The 24,584-nt window shown below is 49.0% G+C and overlaps 1 protein-coding gene across 1 annotated transcript in view; it reads left to right on the forward strand.

Moving 5' to 3' along the window:
- TTC9C (tetratricopeptide repeat domain 9C) overlaps window positions 1-24,584 on the forward strand; it is a 395,268-nt gene that overhangs the window by 52,765 nt on the left and 317,919 nt on the right. The window lies entirely within an intron of this gene.

Below are 24,584 nucleotides of genomic sequence, written 5' to 3' on the forward strand. Positions count from 1 at the left end.
TGGCTGGTGCTGTGACTGTGCCAAGCACAAAACTTTTGCCATCTTGAATTTTACCTTTCATATCCGGTATTTTTATATTTTTTTATCCCTCTTTATGTCTATTTACAGTGGACCGATTTTATATCGTACTGTTTTTACTGATTGTTTCTTTTATTATCTGTAAGCCGTCCAGAGTCGCTGGGTATGAGTTGGGCGGCAGAGAAATTGATAAACAAACAAACAAACAAACACCGTTTTGGTACCGGCTCCTCCTCCTGTCCCTGAAGGAAACTCCTTCTTCCCACTTCGCAAAGCAGCTGCACCATTCCACCGTTCCCTGCCTTTATATGGCCTGTGCCCTATCAGTAAGGCCAGCCCCATCTGTTGGCACCATGCCACTGGTAGAGGAGGGATTGCCAGAGGGGGCAACGCATTTTAAGCCAACAACCTTTTTTTGCCAGCTGCAAAAAAGACTGTGGAATGGCCCTTCGACTTGGTCACAACAAGAAGCTTGGGGAATATAGGAAATCTGTCTTTTCCTTCCGGTCAGAATCATAACTTGCAAGCTGCGAGTCCTTGCAAAGGTGCCCTCTGCTTGGTTTGCTCAAGCCTTTCCAAATTCTCCCATCCATCTTGTTTTTAATACCCACAGTTAAGCCACCGGTGAATTCTCCTTTGGCGTCCAGCCACTTGAGCGCGTGGGGCTGTCGAGGTGGACAGGCACATGAGGCAAAGGTCATTTGCAAACATCCCATGGCAGCCAAGGGGTATGAGGGGCATCTGAGGATCGGACAACAGCCCGTCGTTGCCCCGTCTGAAAATATTACGCACGGGGAGGCATGGTTCGCCGAAAAGCAAAACTTTCAAAAGAAGGAAGGGGAAAAAGGAAAGAAAAAGAAAGGAAAACTGTTCAGGAGAGGGGGAGGAGGTGAAATTCTTCACCAGCTGCGTCACTTTTTGCAGTCTGTAAATATTTTATTGTGGGAAGTGGAAGGAACGTGGGTGAATTTTGCAGGGACAGGATTTGAACGGCCCTTACCCTCGGCTTCACATCTGCTTTGTTGGGCAGTGGCGGATGACCCAGAGGGACCCTTTAGGACACCGAGGCCAAGCAGCTGCTCGGTGCAGGACGCAGCCTGTCGGAGGTCCCTCTGCGGGAGTGACAGGACGATCTGAAGGCAGAGTGCTCATTTTAAGCACAGGCTGGAAAAGGGGCAGAGAAAGAATTAGACTAGGGCAGTGTTTCTCAACCTTGGCCGTTTTAAGATGGGTGGACTTCGACTCCCAGAATTCCCCAGCCATATAGATTAAGGTCTATGTGGGAAACAGGCAGGAGCGGGTAGTAGCAAAGATGCTAGATGGTCAGCCAGAAGATCCAGGTTGTGGTCCCCCATCAGCCACAGATGCCACCTGCAGGACTTAGAGCCAGTCCCTTCTCTCCCTGCTTGGTCTACCTCACAAGGACATTGTGATGAGGAAAACGGGGACATCTTTGCCACCCGGAGAACCACACTGGTGTTATGGTGAAGGCACCAGGCTAGAAACCAGGAGGCCACGAGTTCGAGTCCTGCCTTAGGCACGAAGCCCGCGGGGCGACCTCGGGCCGGTCCCTCCCTCTCAGCCCTAGGAAGGAGGCAATGGCAAACCATTCAGAAATCTGGCCAGGAAAACTGCAGGGGCTTGTCCGGGAGTCAAAAAACTGATTTAAAGGCAAGCACACACCCACACACCCACCACCACCACCACCCTGTCTCTGTCTCTCTCCTGCATCAACTAACCCCCAGGAGCCTGCTTGTCATCCCCCCCACAACAGCACAAAACAAAATAAAGTCGAATTCTTCTGACAGGCCGGCCAGTCAGTCTGGCCCCGTCCTTGCTGACCCTTCCCCCTTGCAGCTACGCTGCCAAGAAAGCAGCGTGGGGTGGGACGGGGCCCCGGTCAACTATTCCCTGACGCAGCAAAAAATATGCACTCCCTCTCCCCTTGGTTTTGGGTTTTTTTTTTTGCCAGCGGCTCCAGGCTTTGGCTTGCAGAGGTCTTCTGTCAATCTGCAAAGGCAGGAGAGATAACTCACCCCGCCACTGCCTTCAAAGCCAGGCCCATGCAGCAGGGCTAATCCTGCACCCCCCCCAGCCCCGCTTTTCCCGGCTGATCACACATTCCACGGAGCAGGCATGTGCACGCGCGCGCGCACACACACACACACAGGCTTTGTATATCGGGGAATCTCTGGAGCTCATTCAGGGCCGGCTCAAATCCTCTGCAGTTTTGAGATGCAGAATCCGCCCCAGTTCCTCTCTTTCCACAATTCAGCCTTTTGGACCTTCCCCGGACCCTCCCTTGCTCCTTCTCTGGGGCTGACCCCCCATCCCAGCCCCACCCCCTTCTTTAGAAAGGCTTCCATTCAAAGAGGAGGAAATCCCTGCTGCAGGACTTTCTCCTTTTCTTTAGGAGCTCCAGAAGGCTGGGTCGCCACCCAAATCCTTTGACTCATGGGGGATGTTGGTGAGCCAGAATCTGACCCCCTTTGAGCAGAACAGAAGGGTCTCTGTGGACCCCCCCTGGAGGATCTATCTAATGACTGAGCTGTTCCACCAACCTACATGCCCCCCATCCTCCCCCAGGGCACCAAGGGAGCTTGCAAGAACATCCTGTTATGTCCGGGTGAAAGGCGAAAGGCTGAGTCACCAGGGTCCACGCACTTCAGCAGACCTCCAGCTGGAGCCTTTCATCTAGAGGTCAGAGGGCCCCAGACTGCTTCTGAGAAGGCTGGCTTTCCAGTTAAAAATCCCTAATAATGACTCACGGCCCCACAAGGGATGGACCTCCCCAGGGGTAGATGATCCAGCCTGTACAGTGGCTGGCTAGCTAAGAGATGGTCTTCGTCTCATGGGATGGAATCCTTCACTGAGGTCACAAAGGGAAGGTCACAAAGTTGCAGTAAAGTTGCAGTGGTTCTCCAAGTCCTCAGGGTTGTTCCTTGGGCCAGATCAGCCATCCCCCCATCTTCCACCGCCAAAACCTGGTCTCCTCTCAATGTGTTGGACTGCAGCCCCCATCATCCAATCGAAGAGAATCCCTGTAGCTCAGGGTTGCATTGTGGAGTCCTTGGTGCTCCCTGAGCTTGGTGATTGGCTTGCAGATGTTGCATGGCCCAACTAGGGGACATCATCAGTGCTGGGGAGCGTGGGGCATGCTCCCTGTTGATATACAGCAGCTTGCCCTGCCAGGGTTGGTGGGTGGAGCTACCAAGGAGAAAACCACACACACACACACACACCAACAAGGGCAAGCTGCTGTATACAAATAGGGAGCAAATTGCACCCTCACCAGCGCTGATGATGGTACCTAGTTGGGTCATGCAACGTCTGCAAGCCAACCGCCAAGCTCAGAGGGCACCAAGGGCTCCACAAACCGGTAAGGTTGGGGAAAAATTGCTTCAAACCTTGTGGGCAAGATCAAGCTAGGATGGAGCTTGATCTAGCCTGGTAATAAACCAAGCGTGGTTTATACTCTGCCAGTAGGAGGAGATGGGCGGTGACAGATTTGATAGATAAATAAATAATAATAAATAAATAAATAGACCAAGTGGCTTCTTGTTCCTCTTTGAAAAGGCTGAAAATTTGGATTCTACCAGCTGGGACTGCTCTTCACGGCTTGGCTAGGCTTCTCGCAGCCTGCTCAGGCACATGAACTGCAGCAGCCATACAGGCTGAACAATTCTGGCACATCCAACCCGTTGTGGCATCCTGTTCCTGCTTTGTGAAAACCAGCCTGGGAAGGCTCTTACTCTGGCACCATCTGACTCATCCCTCTGGATAGGGAGAGGCTTCATCTAGGCCAGGGTTTCTCAGACTTGGCAGCTTTCAGATGCGTGGACTTCAACTCCCAGGATTCCCTGGCCTATTCGGAAAGGTCTCCTTCAAGTGGCAAAAGAAGGCCACGTTTGTGTGACAGCCTCCATCCGTGGGAGGAGTTGTGGTCAGAGGATGGGCCAGCTTCAAAGAGGGTCAAAATCCAACCCTGCCAGCTGCAAACTGCCAGAGCGCAAAATTGCATGTGGGCAGGAACTGGGTTTCTGAGAATTTTCAAGGGCCAGCGTGAAGATTTGTGGCTTCCCTACAATCTTGGGGGGAAAAAAATCCGATTCTCTTACGTGCAACTTGGCATCCGTAGATTTGCGCCAGATGATTGGGGTAAGCATGGGGCTTCCCACCCCATTTTGGGGAACAGTTTTCTTCTAAGGCCATCTCCACCAGCCCCTGATGAATTTCTGCCTGCCACACAGCTTTCCAAAACACTGAAACGGTATCCTACAGCAGTGGATGGTAATTTATGAAGGAGTGGGGGACCCAAATGGCTTATGGCCAAGGATCATTTCCCAGTTGGGGTGGGTGGTTGGGTGCTTATGTTACACCTTTTCGGTGTTTTCCATCTCAGAATGGCTGCCATAAGAAGTAAAATAAGAAAAAAGGAAAGAGAGGAAGAAAGGAAGAAAGGAAGAAAAAAAGAAAAAAAGAAAAAAAAAAGATTTAAGGTACCTCCAGGACTCAGCTTGTCTACTGCATGCTAGAATGACCTTGTGAGAATAGCCCAACGTAGAAAAGCCCTGATCAGAGAATGACGGTGACATTTCGATGCCGCTGGGAAGTTTCACACCTTCCTGCTTTGGCCAAGAAACTTGGTTCCCCTCAGGTCAGTTTTGATGATTCTAGAACAGAGATCTTTGTAACAGCCTGAAAATGACAAACCGACATCTTGAGAGATTATAATAAATGTCTTCCTCCAAAGCACCCCATGGTGCTGCAAAATTCGGTGGGTGTGGTTCCAGCAGAAACCCCCTAGGTTGAAATCTTCAGAACCAGATTTCAATACTTGCTTGATTTCAATACTTGCAAGAGAAATGGAGATGGTCAAGGTCCTGAAAGAGATTTGCAATCCCAGGGGTAGGTATGATCTTCTGGCCCAGCAAATCTTTTCCAGATTGGGAAGCTGAAGAGCATCTCCTGAAGATGATTAGTTCCTGAGCAGAAGCCCCGGGGGGCTGGGGGAAATAAATAATTTCTGGGGGTTCCGTATTTCCAAACCAAAAGGTGATTTGAACGTAGTTTAACTGCTTGCCCGAAGTGTTGTCACGTTTCCCTTACTGGCCGACTGGATCGCTTGCCAAAACAAACAACGGAAAATCTGCCTCGGAGATCATTCGCTGCCACAATAAATGGGGTTTTGAGTCCACAAGAATTTGAAAGTTCAAAGGGTGGATTCTGCAGCCAACAGCAAGCCTGCAATTTGGGCTTTTCCCAAAGCAACCGCCTTCAGATGGCTTGGAATGAAGCCCCATCATCCCCAGCCACTGTGGTCATGCTGGTTGGATGAGAGCTGTAATCTTGGGTACCTGGAGAGAGCCCCAGATGGGGAACGCTGATGAAGCTCCAGATGGAGAAGGCTGCAATTATTGTGCAGAAGATCCTACAGAATTCTCGATTTAGGACAGTCCGTTTTTGGAAGGGCTGTTTGAGGGCAAATGAAACTGGGAAGATAAGCAATTTCAGAGCTTTGATGCACATTGATGACTTCCCTCCAGCTTGAAATGGGATGGGGTAAAGGAGGTGGGCACGGAAAAGGAGGAAGAAATGAAATAAAATGTTCACAGTTTGCTGGGCACTGAACTTCAGAATCAATGTTCTTTCAAGACCAGCCATCCTTGGAGACCAGTCATGGGATGATGGAGCTCCTTAGTCCTTCTTCTGCAATCACCAAGTTGGACTATTTCATTTCTCCTGCATCCTCAATCTTAAGCAGAGGACTCAGGTGACCCATACTATTTCATTGGACATCGCAAAGATGAAAAAGAAAGCGGGGGGGGGGGGAGAATGAATCAGGAGCTTCCTAGATCACAATCATTTTCAGCCATCGCTGCAATCGTCCAACTTCCAGAAGCTGAAAGTAGGATAGGGAAGCTTTATTTATTTGTGGGTGGAGGTGGAAAGGGGCTATGGTCCGCACTGTTTGAACCAAAACCTGTCTAGGAAATGGGAGATAAAGACAAACAACTGCCAAGAAGCCATGATCTTCTGACAGGAAGCTGGTTTGGCAAAGCAGCATCCACAGACCAATCACTGATGTAAGTTAGACTCACTGGATTCCATTCCAGGAATCTCTGCAAGTGTTAAGCTGTAGTAGCCGGATGTGGAAAATTCCCACATTGGGCACCATTGTCAAATTGTGCTTTCCAGGCAGTGGCGCGCCAGTTAATTAATAGCAGTCTTCTTACAGACGGTAAAAAATTGCCTAAGAGAAATAATAAAGGCCCCCCTTTTTTTTCCTGCAATCTCTGTTTGTCACTTTGGACTAAAGTGCTTAAAATACATATGGAGTCAAGATGGAAAATCTGAGTTTCCGAAAGCATCCTTTGGTTCATGCCCTATCACAGCTGAACAAAGGGGTTTCCCTTCGCTCCTGTGTCAGATTGATGATGCAATTTATTTGTGTTTTGATTTTTTTCCTCCTTTCTTCCCTGGTTGTGGGGCTCTTTTATGATTCCACAAAAAACAACACAACCTCTTGACAACTTTTTCGATGCTTGTTCTTTTGAGTGGGGCTGATGTCACTGTTGATCCAGGGAATTTAATCTCACGAACACTATTTTTTTTTTAATAGGATTTCTGTGTTTTCAAAACAATTCTTTTCACATTATGGCTGTTTCCTGCGTGTTGCCCTGACATCCAAAAAGGAAGAGAAATAGTGTTTTTTAAAAAAAGGTTAAGTACAGGTGGTCCTCACTTAACGACCATTTGTTTAGTAATGGTTCGGACTTACAACGGTGCTGAAAAAAACAACTCACAACCAGTACTCACACTTAACAACTGTTGCAGCATCCTCACGGTTACGTGATCACGATTTGGATGTTTGGCAACTGGTTCTCATTTATGACGGTCACAGTGTCCCGTGGTCATGTAATTGCCATTTTTGACCTTCCCAGATGGCTTCTGGCAAGCAAAATCAATGGGGAACCACGTGATTTTGCTACATGGTTCGCTTAACAACCATGGTCATTCGCTTAACAACTGCCACAAAAAAGGTCGTAAAATCAGGTTGGATGCGCTTAATGACTGCTTCACTTAGCAACTGAAATTCTGATCCCAATTGTGGTCATTAAGCGAGGACTACCTGTAAATAAACCGGGAAATTTGCACTACCTAAGTCATGTCATCCAAGTGAACACATTCTCTCACAAGTGCATTGGCAAAACGCCTGTATCTTATTTCAGCTGGAAGTACAGTCAAAATAATTGAATCCATCTCAGACAAGTCTCTGTGGAGGACGTGGGTGGATCCAGGTGGGTGATAAACCATTTCACAGAACACAAGACGTACGCTCCAGCCTGTCCTCCTAATGTCATTTTTCTTTGATCAATTCCCCCCCGCCCCGCCAGCTTTGATGACAAATCTTTCACGGTCCTGTGCTTTCTGCCTGCCACGTTTCAAGTAGGTGACTTTTCCATCAGCAATCCGAAACGGCCTATGAGAATCAGGAAACCGACGAGATGTGAGTTTTCTGAGACCACCGCCTTGCGAAATTGATCGGAGCACGGGCAAAGCGGCCAGCCGAGAGCGGGCAGGATTGCGTGCACTCGGTGAGCAGAAAATAATCAATTTCTCTCCTTTTTTAATTTACGCCCACTGCGCAGGATAGAAGGCGCTGGGGGTTTGAATCTGGACATGTTTGCCTGAAGAAAACGGGGCTGAAGGGAGGAGGTAGCTTAGCAACAGGATCATGGAGTTGGAAGGAAGGTCTTCTAGCCCAACCCGCTGCCCGGTCAAGGAATCGTCAGACCATTCTGGACCAACAGCAGTCCAGCCTTTTCTTGAAAACCCCCAGTGATGGAGCCCCCACATCTTATGGAGGCAGGCTGACCCACCGCTTAATAGCTCTCACAGTCAGGAAATACCTCCTTGGTTCAGCAGAAGTCAAGAACCCCAGGGTCTTTGTCCCTCAAACAGCTGGCTTCACGCCAGCCTCCCCCTCCTCCTGCATTCCTTGTGTTTGTGTTAAAAACGGAGTCAGTATTGTGTGATCCGATTAGGATATGTTTACTCGGCAGTGCAACTGAACTGCAGAAAAGTACCACAAGGAGAGAACGGGGTCGAACCGCTGGGCACTTGGTGTTCTCGGAGCTTGCCCTACCAATCTTGGGCCAAGGGTTAGTGGGTGGGTTGGTGGGTTGATCTGGGGGTTAGTTCCAACACCCAGATCAACGAGAAACAACACCAGAGAAGCAATTGATGGAGGAACTAGCAAGGAAGAACTCACATTCCAGCTGAGACTGGGCAGGGCAAGCTGTGACATACCATCAACCAGCCAACTCCACTCTCCCATGCCCTGGCGATGCTGCCTAGCCTGGGGACGAAACGTCTGCAGGAACGCCACCAACCCAAAGGATCACAACTCCGGTTCCACGCATTTAGAACGCAGGGCGATCCTGCCGGTATCTGCAGGACTCGGAGGATTTGCTGGACCTCCAGGAGGCAACACACCGTTCACTTCCACTGTAACCCCTCAGCTAAGATCCTTGGGGGACACCTGGTCACCTTGATGGTCGAAGGAGAAAAGACTGAATGAGTCAGAAAGATGTTGAAGGATTCTGGGTTTCTTCCTGGGGAACCGGGGGCATAACGTTGGATCAGGAGGATGTGAGAATGTTGGATCAGGAGGATGTGGGAAAGGCCGATCCACGTGGGACTGCCCAGCACCCAAATGGAAAGTGGGTTCCCCTCCTTTCCCCTCCTTGTCCTTCTTCCCTCTCTTCCCAGGGACGCGCTCTGCGTTTTACAACTGCCTTCCGAGAATCTCTCATATGGAGCTTTTGGCTGGGCCTCAGGAGACGTCACCATCCCATTTAGCTCTGACCTACGGGTCCTTAAATCTGCGTGGATGTTGCCAAAGCAGAGGACAGGCAGGAGGGAGGGAGGAGGAAAGAGACAGAGAAAGAGAGAGAGACAGCGAGAAGGGCCATAAATCAAGGCGATAAAGAAAACATCTGTTATCGGCCAGCAGAATGACGAGAACGGGCTGCAGAAGAGGCAAGGCTTCTGTCTGATGAACAGATGCCCCCCCTTCTCCTGCTACTTGACTCTCTCTTTTTCCTCCCCTCAAATATCCTACAGGGGAGAAACCTCCTCATGGCCAGTTGTACCTTAAAATTAGGGCTGTCCCTCCCCAGCTGAAAGCTGCATGGTTTGGTTGCATTCTGGGGCCTGCTCTCCCAAAATAGGTTGGGCCAGCCAAAATAATGGGGCGGGTGGTGGTGGGAAGGAGAGGACAGAAGTCAATTAAGATTTAATTGAAGTTTAATTACAATGGCTCCACACTTATTTCACAATTTCCCGCTTCTGTCATGTTAAAAAAGTATGAATCTAGCAGCCACTTGGGGGAAATGCAAGTGGTATTTTCAGGGGCCACACACCAATGGCTTCAGCTGCAGTTCAAACCGCCACGATGAGTTGATTAGAGCCCTCTTGCTTGCCTCGGAGTGCAGATGCCTGTCTGCCGAAGGGATCATCCGCGCTTTTGCATGGCTGCCGTGTTGACCGACCGTGGTCAAGTGCTATTCGCATTGGCGCTGCCAAAGGAAGCCAGAAGGCAGACTTTTGCTAGTGGCTGGGATGAATAAACAGATCTGGAACAAACCGTGCTGTGCATCTTGATTTATATCTGACTCTTTGTTCGGGATGTAGTAACCCCACCTTCAAGCTGATTCTCAGAATCACCGGTCCAAAGGGATCCAGAGAGCCGCCAAGCCTGATTTGGATCTCCTAGTCCTTCCTCTACAGTGTTCATAGGTGGATTTTCCTATCCATCTACCCACCCACTCACCCACCTATCTATCCACCCATCTGTCCCTCTATCCATCCATCCACCTACCTATCTATCCACCCATCCATCTGTCCACCCATCCACCCACCCACCCATCCATCCATCTATCTGTCCATCCATCCATCTACCCATCCACCCATCCATTCATCTGTCACTCCATCCATCCATCCATCCATCCATCCATCCATCCACCCACATACCTATCCACCCGTCCATTTACCTGCCCATCCATCCATCCATCCATCCATCCACCCATCTGTCCCTCTATCCATCCATCCATCCATCCATCCATCCACCCACCCACCCACCCACATACCTATCCACCCGTCCATTTATCTGTCCATCCATCCATCCATCCATCCATCCATCCATCCACCCATCTGTCCCTCTATCCATCCATCCATCCATCCATCCATCCATCCATCCACCCACATACCTATCCACCCGTCCATTTACCTGCCCATCCATCCATCCATCCATCCACCCATCTGTCCCTCTATCCATCCATCCACCCACCCACCTACCTATCCACCCATCAATTCATCCGTCCACCCTCCCACCCATCTCTATCTATCATCTTTCTATCATCTTTCTATCTATCTTTCTATCATCTATCCTCCCACCCACCTTAACCCAGGGAGCTCACAGAATCTAAAACAATGTGAAATGCTTCTTTTTCATAAGGGACTTAGGTTGCAGAACCAAGAACGTGCATCACCCATTGAGGTTGGGTGACATTTGACATTACGAATCCAAAATTGGCCATGTCCCAGATTGCAGAACCGAGCGAGTTCCCAACAAAGCGTTTGAGGGGCAACCCACTGCCCTCTAGCGCGATGTGGGGCAGAAAAGGTGTTTGGCTGGATGGACATGCACCCAAGAACATCATCGCTCCTTGCCTTTCTGCGGCTGTCACCTGCCCCTTCTCCACCCGTGTGGGGGTTTCAGAAGCTGCGTTGAGACATGTCAGGAATCCTATCTTTAACCAGCTCCAGATGGCCGTTTCCAAATTAAGCCTCAGATCATTGTCATTAAACAAAGCGAGCCTGTTGGGACTTGAGAGGGTCTTCCCAGACTGAGGTTACTGTCGGATAAGTCTGGCGAAGAACTCTCCTCCCAATTATTTACCCAAAGTTAAAGCCTCTGTGTCAGAACAAATTAATTTAAGCCAGAGATCAGCAAATGATGACCTGCAGGCCTCCAGCACCCTATTTACAGTCCCCGGTCTTCTCCATCCCAGATCACAGGCCCAAAATTTGCTGACAAGGGGATGATATTGATAGTAGACTGATTGGGAGCGATGCATTTACAGCCATGGCCAAGGAGGGTGCAGATGTCCAGAGCTAAGAAAAATTAAAGGGAGGGGTTGCACCCAACAGGGCCAAGAAGATAGGACTTTGGGGAAGAGGTCTACAGCCCCACTTGGGAGGAGCTAACGTGGGCCTGGATCGACATGTGGGAATGCCTGAAACTGGCTCTGGGGCTTTCAGAGGCAACCTTTTGGGAAGGTTGTCTTTGGCAATCAAATCAGTACTTCTTTGGAATAACTTGTACACCCCTGAGCGAAGCTGAAAAGGAAGCAGCAGAGCAATAGGTGGATTATGCTTTGGGGGGGGGGGTCCATGGGACCCCACCTTCCTTTTTAAACTCACGCCAGCCTTGGAAGGTAGGGGAAGCAGATAGAATCGTTCCTGTGAGCCTTGTGGCGAATTGGAAGCTGCGAACGGGGTCTTTTAAGTCTGGGGTCCTTAAGAGGACCCTATTTCCCCACCCCCACCCCATAACTGCAAGCAGCTCTCCTTTAATCAAGCAGGTGGAGAAACAGTCTGGGGTAGAACTGATAGAAAGGGAAGAGATGTGCTTTCCTTCCCATGCTATACCAGCTCCCAAGGCCGGAAAGATTACATCTGAAGTCTTGGAACGCAGCTGATTAGAGGGAAGAGGAGAAGGGAAAGAGAGATAACTCTTTGAGTTTGATAACTCAAAGGGAAAGAGAGAAACTTGAGTTTGATAACTCAAACTCCTGGCCTCCAGCTTCCTCCCTGGAAGCAGATTTAGCCATTGCCAGCTTTTTGCAGCAACCGTTCCAGGACTACCCCCCTACCCCCGTGCTCTTGAGCATACGCAGAATCCCTTTAACCTAAAGGCAACGGAGATAAGTTTCTCTATTTATCTTCTCAGCCTTTTCCAGCAACAGCGGATGCCTTCTGCAACATGAGACAAAGGGGAAAAAAAAAAGGAAATAATCCAACCTGGGGAACCAAGGCAGATTCAGCAGATTCGGATTATATTTGCTCTTGATTTACAAACTGGGCTCAGCGCGAGGGCCTTTGGCTTTCCTGCTCTGTCTGTCAAATGGTAATTTATCCCTCCCTATTTGAGAAGTTTTTGGGGGGGCCCACTCCAGTCTCTTGAGGGTTTCTTATCTCAAAATGTCAGTCAATCAGAATCAAGGGGGGACACACGCTTCCCCAGCTGGATATATATTTCATTGCGATTTAAGTAATGCGATAATTACCAGATCTGCAGCTCTGGTTATCAATTAGCACTTTTAAATTTGAGCACTCTGTTCCGGAAACATATTTCCTTTTTTTAAAAAATTTGACAAGGCACCCTAGCTCTGTCAACTTTCCCACTCCCCTACAAGCCTTCTCTGCTCACCTATGGTGACTAGCCGATGGCATAAATGCCAACCTCGGTGAATGCCCTGCTGAAACCATTCCCGCTTTCAGAATGCCTTTGGGCCTTTGGTGGGGAGTGGAAAACCAGCGTCGACTGGATAATTCCCTGGCCTCGACTTTTGCAAACGAGGAATTTTTGGACCTTTGTGAAATGGAAAAAAAGAAAAAGAAAAAAAAGGGGGGGGTAAAAAACCTATTTCTCTCTCTCACTTCCACGTGAGTGGAAACATACACATTATGCTTACCAAGGGGTAGAGCAGTGGAGGACGACAGGACGAATCGGCAAATTTTTGCCTGCCCCAATTTAGCAGAGTCATCACCTCTCAAGTCCTGCCTGCAGCTAATTAATTCATGCTGCTCTTTGGGCAGAAGGTGGACCTCTGCCACGTCTGCAGTTCTGCACCCAGAGTGGAACGAGGAACAGAGCTATGGAAATCCTCGCAGTTGTGACTGGGGTCCTCTTCTGCCCCATCACCGTGAGAATGAGCTGGCATGCAGGTTGGGAAGGGGCTACTAAGTTGTGCCCCACACAGCTCTGTAATCACACCCAATCACACTTACAGTACAGGCAGTGACCCTTTCACACCTCTGGGTAGACCACCAATTGCATCTGAAGGCACCCAATTGTAGGGTTGATGGAAAGGAGAGTGTTTAGATGCAAAATGCCTCTTATAAGACAGATTCTCAGATATGGGATGGGAGACGTATTCGAGCTGCTTTCTCTGACCACCTCAAGGAATTCCAACAGCAGCCAGAACTTTCCCAAATTGGATGCCCCCTGAGATGGCCTGGTTCCTGCTGTTCCTTGGCTTATTGGTCAAGATGTCCAAAGGGTTCCAACATGGGGAAAGCGTCTCTGGGTTGAACTGAAGGAGGACACACGGTTGATTGCTTCCTTGGTCATTTGATTCTGGCATGAGATATGGAGGTACACCACTTCTACAGAAGGAGTTTCCATCAGCTTTTATGGCAGGTAGCCATTAATAGGTCGATCTGCCACAAATCTCCCTAATATTTCCAAGAAGGGGAGGGAGAAGGAGAAGGGGAAGGAGAAGGAGAAGGAGAAGGAGAAGGAGAAGGAGGGAGGGAGGAAGGGAGGAAGGGAGGAAGGGAAGAAGGGAGGAAGGAAGGAGAGATGGATGGATGGATGGATGGAAGAGGAGGAGGAGGGGAAGGAAGGAGAGAGGGATGGATAGATGAAAGAGAAGGAGAAGGAGGAGGAGAGAGGGATGGATGGATGAAAGAGGAGGTGAAGGAGGAGGAGGAGAAGGGAGGAAGGAAAGAGAGAGGGATGGATGGATGGATGGGAGAAGAAGGAGAAGGAGAAGGAGAAGGAAAAGGAGGAGAACCTCTTGCAGTGGGGAATTCCACAGCATTATTGTGTGTATTCATGCCCAATTATCTCCCCGCAACTTTTGGCTCTGGCCCCGCCCCAACATTAACTTGCCAAGCTTGACCATGATCTGCGAAGGGACATGGCCTTCTGCAAGAAAGGATTTTTCAGGCTGTCCGATGTGGACAGCTCGCTATCCCTTGATTCTGCTTCTTCTACACCAGTGTTTTCCAAACTTGGCCACTTGAGGATAGGTGGACTTCAACTCCCAGAATCCCCCTGCCAGCCTGTCTCTTCCCCTGGGTCTCTCAACCGTCTGGGCCTGTTGACTTTGGAGATCACCTTGGTGGAGCCCCCTTCTGGGGCCACCTTCTGGTCTTCATCCCCTTGTTGACCATCCTCCAGAGAAGGGGATTTCACCCTGTGCCTTCCGACTGCATTGCGCAACGCTCCGGATGCGTAGAACCGAATGACTAGAGTGTTGTTTGATCTCCCTCATGTTCTGTTCCGGAAAGAACTGCAGATGTGTGTGGCTGTTGCAGGGCAGTTATGACTCTGCTTGGCTTCCTTTTTTCAGAGGAAAAGGTGCATCACGATAACCTCACCCAAGCAGCAGATGGTTCATACATGTTTCTCCCACTCCCGTCAGGGCAAATTTGCCTACTCTGATGCTGGGCTGATTTCCTGAAGCACCAAATAAGGAGATCTGAGCCAGTGGCTTTCGACACACACACGCACACAAAACCACAAGAACAACAACAACAAAAACACTGTGTGTGCACCAAAGCATCCCTGGCAGATATTTATCTAACCTACCTTCATGCAAAAAAGAAAAAAGAAGGGAAATATATATATATATGGGGAAGCTGAAATGGTCTAATTCCCTTAATTTGTTCCAAGGGCCTTGTGATGGAGATGGTTAAAAAGTGGTTGCTGACAGCTCCAAATCCCTTTTTTTTTTCCTTCCCCTTTGCCTGGAAACCCATCCCAGTCTTTTTCTTGCCATGAGGAAACCGAAGCCCGAATGGCTGTCGTTTTGCTTAGGACTGATGGTGCCATGAGGGATGGACAGCTGGGCAGGAGCTCAACTCCCCGTAGCCCAGGCTCAAATCCAGTGAAATACCCATGTGTGTGGGTGGTTGTCGTTGATGTCATTTCTCCTTAGCATCAACAGCCTCTTCCTCTTCGCCCCGCTGGCCTAGAGTCCAACGTAAGAAAGGGGAGAATGTGGTGGGGAGATTGTGACACCCAAAGGTAACAGCGGCCCAGCAAGGATGGGCGATGCTGAGGGATGCTGGGTCCTGCGAAATTTGGCCGGGCTTAGCGTATCTCCTGAGCAGCTGCCCCGAAGCTTGACCCAAGGCCATATCAAGGCTGAAACGCACAACCGGCCTTGTTCGGTTGGGGCAAAGATCTTGGCTCTCGCTGACAACAATGTACTGAGAGAGCCTTTGTCTTCTTGCTAACTGATCCCCGGCTGGCACCAGAGAGGTTTTGTGGTGGGATCACATCACCCCTTTTGTTTTCCTCTTGAGATGTCCAAGATATCTTTTTCACGGACGTGATCCTGCATGCCGAGTGATGTCTCCTCTAAGTACGTCCTTGGCTCAAGTTACCGCCGGGACCCATGTTGTCTTCTGCAGCCAGAAAGGGGGAGAATTGAGAAAGGAGGTGCTTAGTGGATAATGAGGTTTACTGCCAAAGGCATCAAGCCTTAGACATGCATTGCAGTTCCTAAAAAGGACCCGGCTCCTTTCTTTTTTTCTACTCTCAGCCTGTTTCACGTTGCCTCCTTCTTCATCCTCTGCCATTTTCCTTATCTGCAATAATAATAAAGCCAGGCTTTCATTTTTCCCGCCCACTGTTACCTGCCTTGAATGTTCAATTAGAAAGGCAAAGTATTCATTAGAAGGAAAAAATAAAACCATACAGGGACTCTTGCACTCTGCAAAACTGCATATGCATTTTCTATCTGTAGAAGCAACCTACAGATCGATCGATCGATCTTCCATATATTGCATTCTTCCAACGAGGTGTTCGGCAAATTTTGCTGTTTGTTGTTTCTTGGGTGAAAAACCTTTACGATGGCTGCTTAGAAATCTGGTTGTGGCATCCTGATTCTTGAAGAGCTTGGCACATTTCTTCAACCCTTGAAGAGGTCAGCCTCTTAAAAAAGTATCATTGCTGGCCCTCAGCTCTGAAGCAGTATTGCCCAACTGTAATTAACGGAGTTTGCATAGGTATGCCCCAGTTTTATTCCTTAGAAATAGGCAGGTGAGTTCTACTGTAAAGATGGCCCTTTGTCCTGCTTGATTGACGCTCGGACAATCCAAGCGTCTTGGCCTGTTGGCACGTTCCTTCACGGCCATTGGCTGTCCTGCTGTGATGTCACAGAACCGCCACGCCCATCCTAACTCCAATGGGAGGCAATTACCAGCGCTGGAAGCCGGCTCTTGATCCTTTTGAGAAGGAGATGAGAGGCTGGGGCCGATGAGAAAAGGACAGGGTTACGAGAGCAGGCAAAGTGTAGGGAAGGCAGGCCAAAGTGGGCGAGCCGTTGAAAAGCTGAGCGACTTCAGGAGGAATTTTGGCCAAGGCAGTGATAAATAAATCAATGATCTGAGAAAGGCACGGGAAGAAATGGTGGAAGAGGCTGGAGGGAGAAACACAGTGGAAACTGGACACTGGCGAGACGGGGGCAATTTATATTTCAAATTTCCATCACCGCCCATCACCCCCAAAAAGGGGACTCTGGGTGGTTTACAATCAAAGTAAAGGAAATAAGGGAGATCTGGCCAGCGGCTCCCAATGTATACAGGAAGGAGGTGGATCTACAGCCCCAATCCTCATCAGCAACGGATCTTCGCTTCCGCAATCCCAACCACCTTGCTCCCCCTCTTTTTCATTTTAAGGAAGGGGGCTCAATTTCCCAGCCCAAAGTTTCGGCGACTGGCCTCTTATTTTCCGAGTACAAAATCAACCCCGTTCTCACGCAGGTCTAAATGGGAACTTCTCCCTTGCAAATGTCCCCTCCACCCCAGAAAAGCCACTCTTTGCATCCCTCCTGTAATGTTGAGGCCCTATTCTCTGCATTAGAAACAGTCCCTCACCCTCCTTTTAGAGAAAGCAGTGACTCTTGTTCTCCCCACACTCAAAAAAAAATCTCAGCTCGGTCCTTTCCTGCCTCGCCCCTGATAAGCCATTTCCACATCATCCCGTCGGCCCAGCACAAAGAGGAAGGGCTTTAGCCGGGACAGGAAGAGTTGGAAAAATTTCCTGCTGTTACAAATCCGTCCATTTCCTTTCCGTCAAGAATGCTTCACCTATTTGGGTGTCCAGAAAGATGGGCTGGCTTCCTACAGTTATGTGACACACCCAGATGCCAGGAATCCCTGTCCTAGGTCGCTGTCGGAAAGTTGACACTCCTTTAAGCCCCTCCTCTGAGTAACACTTCCCACAAATTCCCTTAATTCCCATCCGGTTGCAATTTTGGACATCTGGTAATTCCCCATCTCCTACGGGGTGCAGATGGTTGTGAAACCGACATGGCACCAAGGCCTGACGTTTGCAGACATACAGAACGGTTTAAAGAAGAGTAAATTAAAGAAGATTAAACTGCCCAGAGTCCCTCCGGTGGGAGGAGATGGGCGGCGACCAATTTGATAAACGAAATAAAATAAATAAATGGGGAGTCCCAAAGAAGGACCACCAAGGGCCGCTAAGAGTTGTGATGGGCTGACTGTTGGAGACAAGGGCAGGGAATAAAACCAGGAGAAGCCGGGGAGCACCTTTTCCGACAAAAAATTGTCATTAAAAGGCGTCGGCTTTTGCAAGCTGCAGCTCACTTCCTCAGACGCAGCTCGCCAACGCTGATGCCTTGGAATTAAAAATATTGGTTGGAAAAGGGGCTCCCTGTCTCCTCCTGATTTCTTTTTCTTTTTAAACGACCATACCCATTGACAGGGAACAAAATAAAGCATCCCAAATACGGGGCATAACTTTCCCATCACTAGCCTACAGCGGAGCATGCCGCACTGCTCCACTTTGATGCGGGGTTTCCTCTGCGGGGTCTCGCTTGTCCAAAACCTCGGAATCACGTTTTCCTTAAAGATGGGGAGGGCGATGTGGGGGGAACGGGCGGAAGTGAGGTCTTGTTCTGGAACGGATGGAGGACATTTCCTTTCGCAGCTGTCCGAATAATCAGGCCCCCACACCTCCCTCTCTTTCCCTTCCAAGGCCCAGAGGAAGAGGGAATCTAAATGATTCTTCCAGATCCGGTTTCCTTGGCCCAGCTTCTGTTCCAAATATAGGTCAATAAATAGGTAGAGAGGTGGCGAATCCCAACGGCTAGGAAGTTCAGCTCAGTGCTGAACCGCTATTAGTGAAGTTAGGATCTCTGTGTTGCTCTTCCTAAAAAGTAAAGTAAAGTAAAGTAAAGTAAAGTAAAGAGTAAAGTAAAGTTGAGTAAAGTTGAGTAGAGTAGAGTAAAAAAAAGTCTAAAAAAGAAAAAATAACAGAAAAGGCAGGGGGAGATGTTCGCTATGCCGCCAGCATAATGAAAGGCTTAGAAGAACTGAATTCACACGATCCAGAATGCCAAACTGGCATTTACTTGAAAATTGGACGGCGTGCCGTCCACTGAGCCTTAGGCTGGCGAAGCTGTGGTGAGGTCACCAACCTCCCAATGACACCACGTGAACGTATGACCAATTTGGACGGGAACGTATTCTTTCTGGAGCAGAATTTCTCCAATTAGGGGAAACCTGTTGCAGCTTGGAGGCGGTGTTCACACACCCGTTAAACTCAGGGTGCAACCGCTGCCCGCCCCCCCCGACTCTGTTCATCTAACATTCCCTGTCTTAACGGATAAACCACGCGAAGGCATGCCCGCGGTGGTCTGGTTCAATTGTGCAACGGGCTAAGACGACGGCTGGGTTCCGCCAAGGGGCTGAGTTATAAACTACACGGGCCTTTTTCAACCTAGTCTAGAGGAACCAGTCACAATCCTGGTCAGGGTAAATGGACCTGGTTTAAGGGAGCGTCTTCCGGAAGGAAGCTGGATGAAGAAACCAAACTTTTTGCCCACCTATGCCTGAGGTTGAACGGCTTGAAAAGACCTTAGTTTCCTTGTGGGAAAACTTCCACAAGTTTCTAGTCCCTATGGCTTAGGTGTGTTCACTGCCTTGAGTTATTTATAGAAATAATAAAAGTGGGATAAAAAAATCTTTTAAAAAAAGCTACAAAGGTTGCCAAAGGTCTAAAGCAGTGTTTCCCAATCTTGACAACTTTAAGATGTGTGGACTTCATGGCTGGCTAGGGAATTCTGGGAGCTGAAGTCCACACATCTGGTCTAAAGCAAGAGGCATGATGCAAAGCTTAACCAATGTATGCAACCTTACTTAAGGTATAACTGATACAGAGGCAATACAGGTAGTCCTCACTTAATGACCACAACTGGGACCAGAAATTTGGTTGCTAAGAGAAGTGGTCATTAAACGAATTCAACCCGATTTTACGAACTTTCTTGCGGCGGTCATTAAGCAAATCACCATGGTTGTTAAGCAAATCATGAGGTTCCCCATTGATTTTGCTTGCCAGAAGCCGGCCAGGAAGGTCAAAAATGGCAATCACATGACCACGGGATGCTGCGACGGTCATAAATGCGAACTGGTTGCCAAGTACCCAAATCATGATCACATGACCATGGGGACAGTCATAAGCATGAGCACCAGTTGTAAGTCGTTTTTTTCCGCACCATCGTAAGTCTGAACCGTCATTAAACAAATGGTCATTAAGTGAGGACTACCTGTATTTATTGCACCAACTGAAGGTTTATAACATGGTGGTGAATTTTTCATTTCCAGAAAGATTTGTCAGGGTAAGTGTTAAAACTATGCACATGTGAAGTGTTACAAATTATTGTATATCATTCCGGTTTGTCAGTTTGGGATTCTTAGCTGGAGGAAAGTGGAGACTTGGGGCAGCCTTTAAGGTTTCCGCGGCTCAGTTTTCAGATTTGCTTCTGAATAACTAGAACTATTAAAAATACCCAACCCACCTTCCTTGCCTCAGTCTTTGGCTTGGCCGCAGATGGCTCTGCACTCCACTTAAGATGTGGAATGCCTGAAGCCCATTCCTAAATCGTTTCCTAACAGTGGCATCCATTTGCCCGATGCGAGGCAGGAAGGCCGTGAATTTCCAAGAAGCGAGAGGGGGCCGCGGATTGTGTTAACGACATTGGCAACCCGTTTGCCAGAGCATTCCGGTTCCCTGCCGGGAAACGTTTTGCCCTTCAGCTACCCAAAGAGCTGCTTCAGGCTCCAGCCTGGAGCAAGATCCCCCTCATCATTCCTGTAGGTCCCGCAGAGCAAAAACGAGCGCTGGGAGGAGACGACGAGGACCTCCGGGCTGTGAAGCAGATGTGGCGGGTGGCACGTGGTTGAGCCAAAGGAAACACAAGCAGAACTATTAGCCGAGAGATTAAAAGATCAGGGGGGAATAAAAGTAAAGTAGCAGAGAAGAGGGAGGAGGAAGAGGAAATGGTGAGGGAAGAGGATCGGAAGAAGATGGAGATGGAGATGGAGGAGAAGGGAAGGGAAGGAGGGAGGAAGGGAGGAGAGAGGGATGGATGGATGGATGGATGGATGGATGGATGGATGGATGAAAGAGGAGAAGGAGGGAAGGAAGGAGAGAGGGATGGATGGATGGATGGATGGATGAAGGAGGAGAAGGAGGGAAGGAAGGAGAGAGGGATGGATGGATGGATGGATGGATGAAAGAGGAGAAGGAGGGAAGGAAGGAGAGAGGGATGGACGGATGGATGGATGGATGAAGGAGGAGAAGGAGGGAAGGAAGGAGAGAGGGATGGATGGATGGATGGATGAAGGAGGAGAAGGAGGGAAGGAAGGAGAGAGGGATGGATGGATGGATGGATGGATGAAGGAGAAGGAGGGAAGGAAGGAGAGAGGGATGGATGGATGGATGGATGAAGGAGGAGAAGGAGGGAAGGAAGGAGAGAGGGATGGATGGATGAACGAGGAGGAGACGGAGGAGGAGAAGGAGAAGAGGGCAGGCATATGCAAAGAAGCGAGTTCAGTACTGGACATTTATGAGAAAATTATGAAGACGTTTTGTATGGTTTTTTGCGGGGAGGGAAGCTGAGGCTTCCAACAGTGGCTGCTTTGAGTTGCACAAAAGGCCCAGTTTTCAGTTGGCCAAAAGATCACCCAACCCCCCGTTATTTTTTGGGACAGCCCTGGAAGGGAGGCGCTCCCAGCGCTGATTGTCAGAACCGGAGCTGAGGCAGAAAAAGTGGGCGAGTTGGGGGTCAGCGGAGGACAGAGGGAAACAAAGGAGAGGAGGGAGACGGGGGAAGGGGGAAGAACTGCACCGCGTGGACCCTTTGTGATGGGAACTTCATACAGAACGTGGCAAGATGTGCGTGACTCGCTCCTGAGAGATCAGCCAGGCCTCGCGGCGTTCGGGCCAGGGGTCTCGTGAGCGCAGGGCTGCTGTTCGAGGGGTCTGGATGCTGGAATCTCAGCGGGGTGGTGATGGAGAGCATCCAGCGTGCGAAAGTAGATCTCCTCCAGACACAGAAGGATCTATTTGGCCATTGCACACTTTCTGTGTTATTGCTAGAACCATTTGATCCCATCACTGCTGCCACATTGGTGGCGATGAGGTCCTTGCATGGGGTGAGTGTGCATGTTCTTCCAAATAGAATAGAATAGAATAGAATAGAATAGAATAGAATAGAATAGAATAGAATAGAATAGAATAGAATAGAATAGAATAGAATAGAATAGAATAATTTTATTGCCATCCCACTATACACTATACACCAAGTACATAATAAAATGAAGTTTCACTGCAGTTGGCTCACAAACACAATCAGACGCCCAAATAAAAGCACCATAATTACTATACAATATACATTCTTTAAACTGAGCATCCCAATTTTATACAATTGGATTACCTTGGTGTTATAATTATGAGAGGGGGGGCACACATACCTTCCCTCCCCCTTCCTCAGGGGGGCTAGGGATCTGGGGACCCCCTCAATTACGGCGCCTCCTGCTGTTCTCTGCCATTGGCCAAATGCTGGCCGGCACTGATGGGAGTTAGCCAAAAATCAGGATGTGCCCCCACCCTGCTGTGGAGAACCATTTTTTTTCTTTCTCCTGCCCTCTTAATAATAAAATGTAAGTCATCTAAATGAATTAAGAGGCAGGTAAACCATTCCGATTCTTAAGCCTTCTTGGTGTTCCCTCAAAGATGGAAATGGTATCACCAGCTGAGTTTCACCAGGAAGGAAAGAAGGAAGATAGAGGGAGGAAGAGAGTTAGAAGAAAGAGGCAGGGGAAGGGAAGGAGAAAGAGAGAGAGAGAGAGAGAGAGAGAGAGAGAGAGAGAGAGAGAGAGAGAGAGAGAGAGAGAGAGAGAAAGGAAGGAAGGAAGGAAGGAAGGAAGGAAGGAAGGAAGGAAGGAAGGAAGGGGAGAAGGAAGGGGAGAAGGAAGGGGAGAAGGAGAAGGAAGGAGAAGGAGGAGGAGGTGAGATAATGATGATGATTGAGGAGGAGATGAGGAAGGAGGGGGGGATGAAGAAGGAGGAGGAGGAGTGAGGGAAGAAAAAAGAAAGAAAGAAAGAAAGAAAGAAAGAAAGAAAGAAAGAAAGACTGACTGACTGACTGACTGACTGACTCGGTGCAACCCTAAAGGACGAGGCAAGCATAAATTGCAGGGGCCAGCTGCCAAAGCTTGAGACACAGTCTTCTCTGGAGCAGAGCCTGGTTTTCCTCCTCTTTCCAAGGGCCTTAACCTCTGGAAGCAATTGCTTTGGGATCCACACTCAGCTTTGGCTTCTCTCCCAGCTTTTCCTGAGGCAGCCCAGGGGACTGTGAGAAAGTCGGACACTGTGTTCCCAGCAGATCCATCCTGGTCCTGGGAAAGGTAGGAAAAAACTGTCGAAGAAAGAGACGCCGCATCTGGTCCTCGGGGAGGAGAAAGAGACGCATCTCGCCCATCGTCACAGACTGACCAGAACAGCCTATGACGGGTCAGAGTCACAGATGACGAGCCGATTTTCCCCGTGGCCACCTGGGAGCGGCGTCACGTCACTCAGGACCACTGAGGCACAGGCCCGAAATAGGAAATTGCCCGCCATTCTGCAGAAAGTTTCTCACAAACTTTGCCCAGGCTAATTGATAGACGTAGATGCCCGGGTGGGAAAAATTACTGCAATTTAAATGGAAAATCACAATGCATCTCCTTAGAGTGGGAATGGCGAGGACCAGATGTTGTCTCTGGATTTGCAATGACTTCAGATTATGGGCAGATCTCCAAGAGGGAGGTCTTGATTTCAAATGTTCTTTGCGAGTCTTGGGGTCTCTGAGAAGGGCTAACTTCCCTTTGTTTTAGGAGAGAAAAGGGGGTGTCTGAAAGGAAAACGAGGTGGCCCTGACCCCCATCCACCGAAAGCAAGTGGCCGACCCCCAACGGCTGGCTGGGGAATCCTGGAGTTGAAGCCCGCCCATCTTAAAGTTGCCAAGGTTGAGGAACACTGCCTTAGAAAGTGCTCAAGATGGCCAACATCTGTGGTCCAACATCTCCAGGACCTTGGTGGTGAAAAGAAAACCACCGACCGATCAAGGAGAAAAGATCTAAAAACAGCTGAAAATTAGAAAGGTCCACCCCAACCATGGCTGGCAAAGTTATCCTAGGGGTCATCAGATGCAATGGTTCTCCAAGTGCTGCATGGGGGAGACGGCTGAGGAAGGTTCATGAGATGGGCGCAATGGTGGTCAACTGCAAATCTTAGGGCTACCAGATTGGGGCTGCAAAAAACAAGGCAGCCACTAGATGGCAATCCAGAGCTAGAACTGGCCACATCTCTGGGCTGCTCCTGGTGGCCATCCGGATTATGACAGCCCAGATCCGGCACCCCAACACACTACCTAACAACAATGGTTATTCCTAGTCTACCCACCTCCCAGCCCCATATCCTTTTTTTTTTTTTAATAAATCCCCAGGTTGCCCTCGACCCCCATTTTTATTGTCTAACATTTCTTAGGCCTGGTTAAATAACAGGGTTCAAGATGGTGCTCTGATTTGATTTTTAAATGAAAAGCATCTAATTGTTAAGACTTTGACAGGGAAGAAGGGAGCCTGGTGGGTTATCCATGGTGCTCATGGACATCCCTGCTCCCCCCTACTTTAGAACCTCGAAAGATCTGAAAGCTTTCAAGCTGAAACCCTGTGGACTAGCAGCTTTAGAAACATGGGAGTTTAGGATTCTCCTCCGGAGCAGATGCGCTTGCAGATGACTTGAATTCCAAAATACTGCCTCCACTTTGACAATATGGAATCCATAAAATGTTGATGGATAGAGGCAGGGAAGCATACTGCCAAGATTATCCATTCCTTAGGGATGTGGGAGCCTTATCTGTCCAGCCAGAGAAAACTGCAGGGAATCTACAAAAAGGAAAATCCCCATTTACACACACACACACACACACACACACACCTCCCTGCAAAAAAGTGTGTGTCAGACCTCTGCCAACTCATCTGCAGTTTCCATCCTTAAATCTGCTTCCAGCCAAGCCATTTCTCAACAGCATCTTCTGAAAAGTTAAAAAAAAAAAAGAGGGAAGAAAAATCTAATCTCTTATTCATCGGGAGCCTTACGTCTTTCTGCATCAGCATTTTTGACTAAG

This window comes from Candoia aspera, chromosome 17 (assembly GCF_035149785.1).
Source record: "Candoia aspera isolate rCanAsp1 chromosome 17, rCanAsp1.hap2, whole genome shotgun sequence".
NCBI classification, from domain to species: Eukaryota; Metazoa; Chordata; class Lepidosauria; order Squamata; family Boidae; genus Candoia; species Candoia aspera.